This window comes from Chelonia mydas, chromosome 1 (genome assembly GCF_015237465.2).
Source record: "Chelonia mydas isolate rCheMyd1 chromosome 1, rCheMyd1.pri.v2, whole genome shotgun sequence".
In the NCBI taxonomy this organism is placed as follows: domain Eukaryota; kingdom Metazoa; phylum Chordata; order Testudines; family Cheloniidae; genus Chelonia; species Chelonia mydas.
Genome location: NC_057849.1, coordinates 154484726 through 154493642, shown reverse-complemented (window position 1 = coordinate 154493642; position 8917 = coordinate 154484726). Strand labels below are relative to the sequence as shown.

The 8917-nt window shown below is 43.8% G+C and overlaps 1 long non-coding RNA gene across 1 annotated transcript in view; it reads right to left on the bottom strand.

Annotated features, from left to right (window-relative positions):
* Positions 1-8584, bottom strand: part of LOC119565228 — a 35942-nt gene extending 27358 nt beyond the window's left edge. Inside the window, exon 1 of the long non-coding RNA XR_005223870.1 lies at positions 8542-8584. This is a non-coding gene — a long non-coding RNA (uncharacterized LOC119565228). The remainder of the gene's footprint in view (positions 1-8541) is intronic.
* Between the last annotated feature and the right edge of the window lie 333 nt (positions 8585-8917).

Sequence of the window (8917 nt, the reverse complement as noted above, 5' to 3'; positions counted from 1 at the left end):
CTATTTACCATGAATATTTAATTACCAAAACCATGTTATCCCATCATACCATCTCCTCCATAAACTTATCGAGTTTAATCTTAAAGCCAGATAGATCTTTTGCCCCCACTGCTTCCCTTGGAAGGCTATTCCAAAACTTCACTCCTCTGATGGTTAGAAACCTTCGTCTATTTTCAAGTCTAAATTTCCTTGTGGTCAGTTTATATCCATTTGTTCTTGTGTCCACATTGGTACTGAGCTTAAATAATTTCTCTCCCTCTCCGGTATTTATCCCTCTGATATATTTATAGAGAGCAATCATATCTCCCCTCAACCTTCTTTTAGTTAAACACATGACTATTTAAAAGAGAACTTCCTCCGACTGCACCTCGTCCCTAAAGCCAGGAGTGTGGATGGGGGTGAGGAGGAGAACTTCAGCTGTTAATCAGGTGCCATCAGAAGAGCCTCTGCAACTCGCTTCCCCTCTCTGTGCTTGTGATTCCTCTCCCGCCCTTTATCTGCCTTGTCTATTTAGTTTGTACTCTCCTTGGGGCAGAGATGCTCTGCATAAATTTGGAGAGTACCTAGCATAATGGGGGCCTTTGATACCAGCTGGGGCTGAGAGGTGCTACTGTAATATACATAACAGTAATAATCCATCGTAAGACAAAATGAAGTACAGCTGTAGACAATGAATTTGCTATCAGGCTCAGTACAGCAAGGTACTGAGCACCCTCAACGCCTGCTGAACTCTGCGTGTGCTGAGAGCACTCAGCATCTCACAGGATCACGCTGCATCTTGCTGGGTCAATCACATAATAAAGAATGGCACTTGCTTTGCCCCCTGTTTTAATTCATGGCCAAAATCTGTTCTGAGTTACACTGAAGTAAAAGCAGAGTAACTCAACTGAATCCCCTGGCATTGCTCTGGGTTTATACCGGTGTAAATGACAGCCAAATTGGGCCCTCTACACTAGCTTTGTGTTTGACATGAGCTGAGCCAGCCCTCTCACAGAACTGCCTTTCACGGTACAGCACACATTCAAGCTGATGACTTTCTGTGCTGTCTCCACCTTCATAGGTGGCTGACCCACACCTGTGGCTGCAGACAGGGAAGACTCAAAGGTGATAAAGGCAGAAGAAGAGGAGGAGGAAGCAGCATGCTGCGTGTGCCTGGCACATTCCCAGGGTGGGCATAGTGACGCTTGTCTGACAGACAGGGAGAAGCTGTTGCATGTGTAGCCTAGCCCAAAGCAGCCTGAAATCTGCTGCCACTAAAGCCACCTGCTAAGCATCTGAGGAGAGAGGAACCACCTTCTTATACTGCCCTATGAGCTGTGCCTGAGGTGAACCCCTTCCCCTGCAGCAGCAGCCCAGGCCCCAGGCGGTAGACGGAGGAGAGAAGCGGAGACTGCCCAGAACTGTGCCCAGTACCTTAAAGGTATGCTGCTGTTCATCTGTGAAGGACAAGTAAGGGTGTCAGGGGTGGGAAAAGCAAGGATACAAGGGAAACAGGAGGCAAACAAGAGGGAGGCTGAGGTGTGACTGTTCTGTAATTCATACGTAATGGGGTGCCATGGATTTTATTGTCCTTTGCTTTTACTCACTTGGTTTTTTTATTTAATTAATTAGTGAGAGAGTCTAAGGGCTTTTCTCGTTTCTTTTTTTAAACTAAGAGTTTGCTGAATTTTCTTCTTGACGGAGGAACACGTGAATGAACGTTTCCTGGGAAAAACAAGCTTATAACAACATGAGGCCTATATTAGAGTGATCAATTGGAAGCCACTACTGCCACTGCCCTGAAGCTACCCTAACTTGGACTGGCAGCTGAACTGGCCCCTGCTGCCCTCAGCACTAGGGTAGGGGGGTGTACAAAGGTAGCAGAAAGCCAGCTATGCTCCCCTCCTCGTGTGCAGCTCAGGCGCACCTGAGACGCTGGTCTGTGACGTGTTCACAGCTCATTCCTGAGAGGACATGTTACTCAAGCTGCCCTGCCAAATGGGGACACAACAAATGCCTAGTAACTAGTTGTGCAAATTTGCATAGGCAGGTGAGCAGAGGCCAGGTTCACTATTTCCGCTCCAGCCACTCTGTGTGACATCGGTGGCAGAAAGGGAGGTAATCTGGCCAGCTCAGAATTCCCCCAGTGGAGAAGAGCTCTCTACTGGTGTAAAGTGATGTGGGCAGTTCCTACACCGACTTCCCCCACCTCTGTGTTGAAGGAGATGTGTCTGTGGTGGCATTCTGCTGATTGTCTATGCGTGCAGGACCACCATAGCCAGCGGGTGTAAATTAGGATAGCCTCTAAGCAGTTCTAACTTATACCAGAGTTGGAGCTGGGATAGCCAGTGAAACAGGTAGGTGTAACTGGCCCTCTTCCCAGCCCGCACCAACTGTATCTTGCTGGAGTAACTGCAGCCTTTAAAGTAATAGTCTTTTCACTCACTCACATACTAACAGCCACAATGACTCATTCATGATTTTTCAAATATCTAGCCCAAATGTCTAAATCCTATATCCTTCGATCTTTCTCATCTGGAAGCAGCTATTTTAATCTTTCTTTGGAGACAGTACAGCCCATAAAAGTTGGAGTTTTATGTCCTCTAAAACTAAGAAGATCTCTTATACCTTAATTGAAGATCTTCTTAACCACCCGCCAATTTGTAAATGCTACCAACACACAATCTTGTAGACCGAAGTCAGAGAATCTTTTAACCTTTATAATTTGATCTCCAGGAAAAGAGTAAAATACCACTCAATCAAATAGTATAGACATCTGACATCATAAATGAGCCAAGGTCTCTGCCTTTAATTTAGGGATAGCTTTGAAAATCAGTAGATTTAGTTAACTTGTCCTGGGCCCTTCTGCAATAGTTTATCTAATACTCTCCAGCTCTGCATCCAGCCTTTTGCTCTACCCAGAGTTAACACCTAAATGCTCACCCAGCACCTGGGATCTTACTCTTACGTCAGGCACAACACTTCAAATGTCCCACCCCCGTCTCAGATCCAAATCTCCAAGGAACCCCAGAACACAGCCCGTTTACTTCCCCCTGTCTCTACCTCATCAACTCCGGGAGCTCTGGGTACATTGCAGTAATCAGTTGCAACCCCAGCACTGTAACGACAAAATCATCCTTCCTCCTGTCCTGTCACTATGAGAAATTCTATCCTCCTGCTCTGTGCACTTAACCCAGAAAAGATCATTGTTTTCCCTCCTTGGCGTAAATGTTCTTTTATTAGTTCCTGTCTCCCAGAAGGCTCTATCACACTCTGTAACGTTGGAAACTGTTACTATTGTGGTTCCCCCAGAGTTGCTTGTGAAATTCATTTGTGAACAGAGTCATTAACATTTTTTAAGGTATAGTAGATCTTCAAAGTTTAAGTTTAGTAACTTAGCCAGGATTTTTTCCACAAAGAAAAAGATCTGGGGATTTTATCCACAGGAGACTGTTAGGTTTTGTGGTCACATTTAGTTTTTCCAACATTTGAGGGGTTTTTTATAGTAGTATATAGCTATAAGCAAGTGTTTTTATTTGGAATGGGTTTTCATTCATCCTGTTGTAGTGCATTTTTACCACCTTTTAACAGTACGTTGTAATTTCCATTCAGAGACTTCAACTCACTTGCCTATTTAGTATAAATAGCTTTTACTTTCCCTCCAACTCTCCAAGGAAGTCACTGAAGCTTTAAATTCATGTCCTGGATAGGATCAGTTTCAACATTCCTTTAACTAAATGACTGCACAGTGGCAGGGACTGTTAGGTTTTGTGATCACGTTTAGTTTTCCAACATTTGAGCTTTCTCATACAGTAGTATGGCAGCTTGAGTGAACAGTCTATGCCTCCACCGAGTATGCTGCAGGGCAGGGCTTTCAGAAGTCCGGTCTATCAGTGGGATCTTTGTTTTTGGCCATTGCAGTTAGAATTTTTACAGCCAGGGTTAGGTTTTTCTCACAAGAAGAACTCTTTATTTAGAGCACTTTTCTTCAGTTCTGACAGAAGTCAAAGACTTTTAGTGTTTCAGGCTTTTGGGATATGTCAGTGAGCATTCATCAGCTTTGGAATCAGGCTCGACCCCTCCCTCAGAAGAATTTATTTTTGAATAGCAGTACTACTGTCTGGGGAGCTGCAGAACCCACTGTGTTACTGGACAGGCTGATAGGGGTCTGGAAGAGGCATTATATGCACCAGGAGAGGGACTGAGACCTCTGCTTGCTCATTTGCGGTAGTAGAGTTGGTCAGTGACTGTAAAAAGTTCTTCACAGATTCCAAGGCCAGAAGAGACATGATCATCTTGTCTGACTTCATGTATAGCACAGACCATAGAAACCACCTCAAAATCATTCCTGGAGCAGATCATTTAGAATATATCCAATACTGATTTAAAAATCATCAGTGATGGACAAACCACCACGACCCTTGGTAAATTGTTCCAATGATTAATTACTCTCACCGTTAAAAATCTACGCCTTATTTCCAGTCTGAATTTGTCTAGTTTCAACTTCCAGCCTTTAGATCGTGTTATACCTTGCTGTGCGAGACTGTTCTTGTGAACGTTCATTTGAATTCCAAATGGCTGTGAAGTCTAAATCACTTATGTAACCCTTTTTATGATTGGTAAATCCTTTTTTGGGGTTAGGGGACTAGAACTGAAACAGTACTCCGGGTGACTTCCATGGCAGCATCATAATATTTTCACTATATTCTACCCCATTCTTCATATATCCTGACATCTCTGTTTGCTTTTCTGATCACTGCTGCACATCGAGCAGATGTTCTCTAGCTGCCTAACTTCCTGAGTGCTTACTAAATGTTCCATTCACCAACATTTATTTCGAATTTCTGTCACACTGCAGCAACCTTGTCATGTGAAGAAGTGATTCATTCCACAAGATGTCAGCCTTTCCCGTATTTCCAGCAAATGAGCTGAACTGTTGTAAGAAATTCCTCAGAAAGTGTTGCTGGAAATGTCAGTTTTTTCAGTAAGCTCAAGGAGGGCTTGCAAACTGTATCATAATGCATATGCACAAAAGGACAGACTTAAAGTTGCATGGAAAACTATAATATTGGCATGTCTTGATTTGACTGACTTTGCAACTCAGACAACATAGATGTGGGAGTTGTTGTATATAATGTCCTCATTTTTTTTAAAAAAAGAAAACACATTCTATCATGTGCAACTGTAATAATCCTCCTCCGCTTGCATCATCAGCGGGGTTTGAGTAAAGTTCACTGCAGCACAGATCTCTACCATTTGAGCTAAACGATTAACCACATTAGCTAGCAGCAGCAGAAAGCTGTTATCTTCTGTGGATTAGCCACTACACAGTTAAATAGTGGGCTACATATGCATGCTTGGACCCAATTTCTTGCCAGCATACTAAAACGCATAGATTTGAAAGACCCTTTCTGAAACTCTGTAGCTAAGTGGATGGCACTTGAGACTACCACATTAGAAAGCTGGGGTCTCCCATCTTGTGTAGCCTCACACTAGGGCTGGGTTGTAAAGGGCACAGAATTGACATCAGTTAGATGAAGTGGTGAATCTAGAACTCCTAGTTTCCAATCCTGTATACTTCCCTTTGGCCAAAGGGTATTTTGATGGGGAAATGCCTTTTGGTCCATACATATCCACATAGGATATGTCTACACTAGCGTGTGTGGCCTTACTGTAGTTCAGGTTAAATTATTGCCAATTAACTTTTTTAAATGCTAACCTGGACACGACAAAAGGTTTTTTCCCCCACAACACAAAAGTTGGTCATTTACTGAGTCTAGGGCAGCAACAGCAGGAGGATGAGGGGGCCTGGGAGGTTCAGCTCTGTGTGGAATGCTGAGGCAAGAAGCTGAAGGGGTGTAATTTGGCCAAATCTGAACAGATTTGCATGGGGCCCAGAAAAGACACCTCCCTGACCTTAGGACTACCCTCCTGCCAAATGTCACAGACCTTGGAGGGTCCTAGAGCTCTTCAAAACAACAGACTGAAGAGCTATTAGACTGACAAATATTAGGCAACCTACGCACAGGAATCCTGACTTCTCCCCCTCTAATAAAATATTATTTCAGGAAGCCTATCTATTCTGCAAAACATTCGATCTACAACCACACATCATTGGTCATTATATTCTACCTGTTTGCACCTTTTTAGGGCCACACAATGCCAGCCCTCTGTGGGCTCATATGGACCAGACTGCATTGGTACCAGCGGGGTTACACTGTGACAGGGGGAGGTCATGTTGAACACAGGAGTGGATAAGAGCCTCCTGCATTCCCCAGGCAGGTGCTCCATCCGTAGCAGTAGGGGTGGGCCGGAGGGGGAGGTAGGGAGACAAGCTGCATGAATGCGTGACTGTTGGTACAGTGACTTCAAAGGCAACTGCAGTGACATCCACAGAGTGCCCAGGGGAAAAGGTGCTGTCTCCACCCTGTGGAATACCTCTGTGCCAGGTGTATTTATTTGAGGCTGCATACAGGAAGGTACAGGAAATGACCTGGGCCTTAGAATGTAAGTTCTTTGGGACATTACTTATGTAAAATGCTGGGTACATTTATGGCTTTGTACAAGAAATGATAATATCTTAAAGAGGTGATAAATTTAAATTACAATAATAAATAATCACCAGGCCTAATGGCCATTGATCAATATACCTAACGGGGATTCTTAGGGAGGAAAATCAATATCCCGAAGGACTAGATTTGTGTTACCTTTTCCCAAACTGAGGCTTGTGCTGTTCAGCGGACCCGGAGTCACAGCACTGGTACATTTCTACCTAAACCAGTATTTACCTTTTGGAAATGGTGCCCCATTATTTAATTGCATTATTTCCAAAATTAGTACCAGCTGAGCTATTCTTTCAGGAATAATATTAGAGAGCTGGAGAAGCACTAACTGACTAAACTTGTGATGTAATTTTTGGCTGCAACATCTCGAGGAGCTGATGCTCCTGGGATGTATGCCACAGGGTGGGTGCAAGACGATGCCCCCAGTAGGGTTTATCACCCGGCAGTCTGCATCTACTCATTGGCAGTGGCTTTCTTTCCTGGGTTTGCAGCTCTCGTAGTGCTTTGTCTGGGAGAATTCAAAATGCAGTCAATTGTTTGTTTCATTATCCTTCTATTAAGATGATATGTATGTGACATACAACTCATAGAATACACCATCTCTGATCATAACACGTTTAAGACATCAATGAAATATATGTAAGGCATAATGTCTATTAGTTTGCCCATGTGATTTGTCTGGAGATCAGTTGCCAGTTTGATCTTGAGAAAGAAGGATGGAAAAAAATCTTTTTGCTTTTTCTTTACTTTTTAAAATGTCTGTTTTGTATTTAGTACCAGAAGGGTGGCCGTGTTAGTCTGGATCTGTAAAAGTGGCAAAGAGTCCTGTGGCACCTTATAGACTAACAGACGTATTGGAGCATAAGCTTTCGTGGGTGAATACCCACTTTGTCGGATCAGTCTTTGAGCTGATGAATTCCTGTCCTTTCAACCTTCTATCAGAGCTGCTGCTGCTCTGAAAGCCTGAAAGGGTTTCAAGTCCTCCTCTGCCTTTGCTGTTAGTAATATTACTATTGGATATCGCAGTTCTAGTGCTTGCTAATAGATGGCAGCAGTGACATGTCATTGGGATTTAACAAACCCTGCAATTTAAAGGGAATATAGAACCTAAAAGGTCACTTTCCATTCTGTAGAATGCTGACTGTACGTTCTTTTCACTGATGTTTTTCCTCAGCAATCATTATTTTAGTTTTCTTTTCCTTTGAAAATGTATTCGAAAGGAAGCTGGGCAGCACTATTATCTGCTCTGTCTAGTATTTTTCACCCACTCAGGGTGCTGTCAGCCTGCCACCACAGGAGTTAATGTACTGCAGTTTGCCCTCCAAATGGCTAATTACAACTTCAATTTTTCACTGAAAAAGTCTCTCAAAGTATCAGCCAGAGCTTTCAAACCCACTTTCCTACTTGCCATTTTCCAACTCTACCAAAATAAAATATGGAAGCCAGAATATGCAACACAAAGGCTGTGGTATGCTCAGAGCTGTAAATCTAAGCTGGTGTGACAGATCATTGCCACAGAAAAAGACTGGAAACCACCCCCAGAGAGAAGTAGTGATGGTGCCAAAACATCAACGCAAATCCCCATGGCCAGCTGATGGGAAAGAAGAAGAAAGCTCCAAAACACCCACACAATACTGAGGAGACAATCACCACTGAATATGTCAGCTTTCCGAACCCCTGGGACTGTTACCCGGGGTTCTTTCAACCCACAGCTCTTGGTAACTTTTACTCTGTGCGAGGTGGTGTCAGGACATAAATCAGGGGAGACACGGCCATCCGACCAGTAGATGGCTGGCACAAACAGGACAATGCAAAGGTGCTTTCACTTAAAGCTAAACTTTACTTAGTCTCAAGCACTTACACACGTCCGCAAAAGGTTAGTAAAACACCCCCAACCCTTGATAATTACCAAAGCTGAGTGTGGCTCTCGAGTGGTACAGCGGCAGGCTTCCGGTGGCCAAATAAGGTTAGTAAAACACCTCCAACCCTTGATAATTACCAAAGCTGAGTGTGGCTCTCGAGTGGTACAGCGGCAGGCTTCCGGTGGCCAAATCTTCCGTCTGCCCGTGGGGACTGCAAGATGTATCCAGAGGGAGAGTCCAAAAAGAGTCAAACGACCTCAAACTTTTCCCCCTTATTTATACATTAGACATGTCCCTTAAAGAAAACTTGTTACAAGCAGTTTCAGTGGTCCAGCAAAAGGTTCCTTCTGATTATTGATTAACCAGGTGTGGGTTTTTCCAGAGTTTGCAACCTTGAGGCCCACAACAGACATTCCTGGGGCACATACCGCTCTTCTAAAATGCATGTATCAGCCACTTCAACACAATTCTTATCAGGAAGGACGTGGGGTCAAGCTGCCCTCTCTGTGGCAC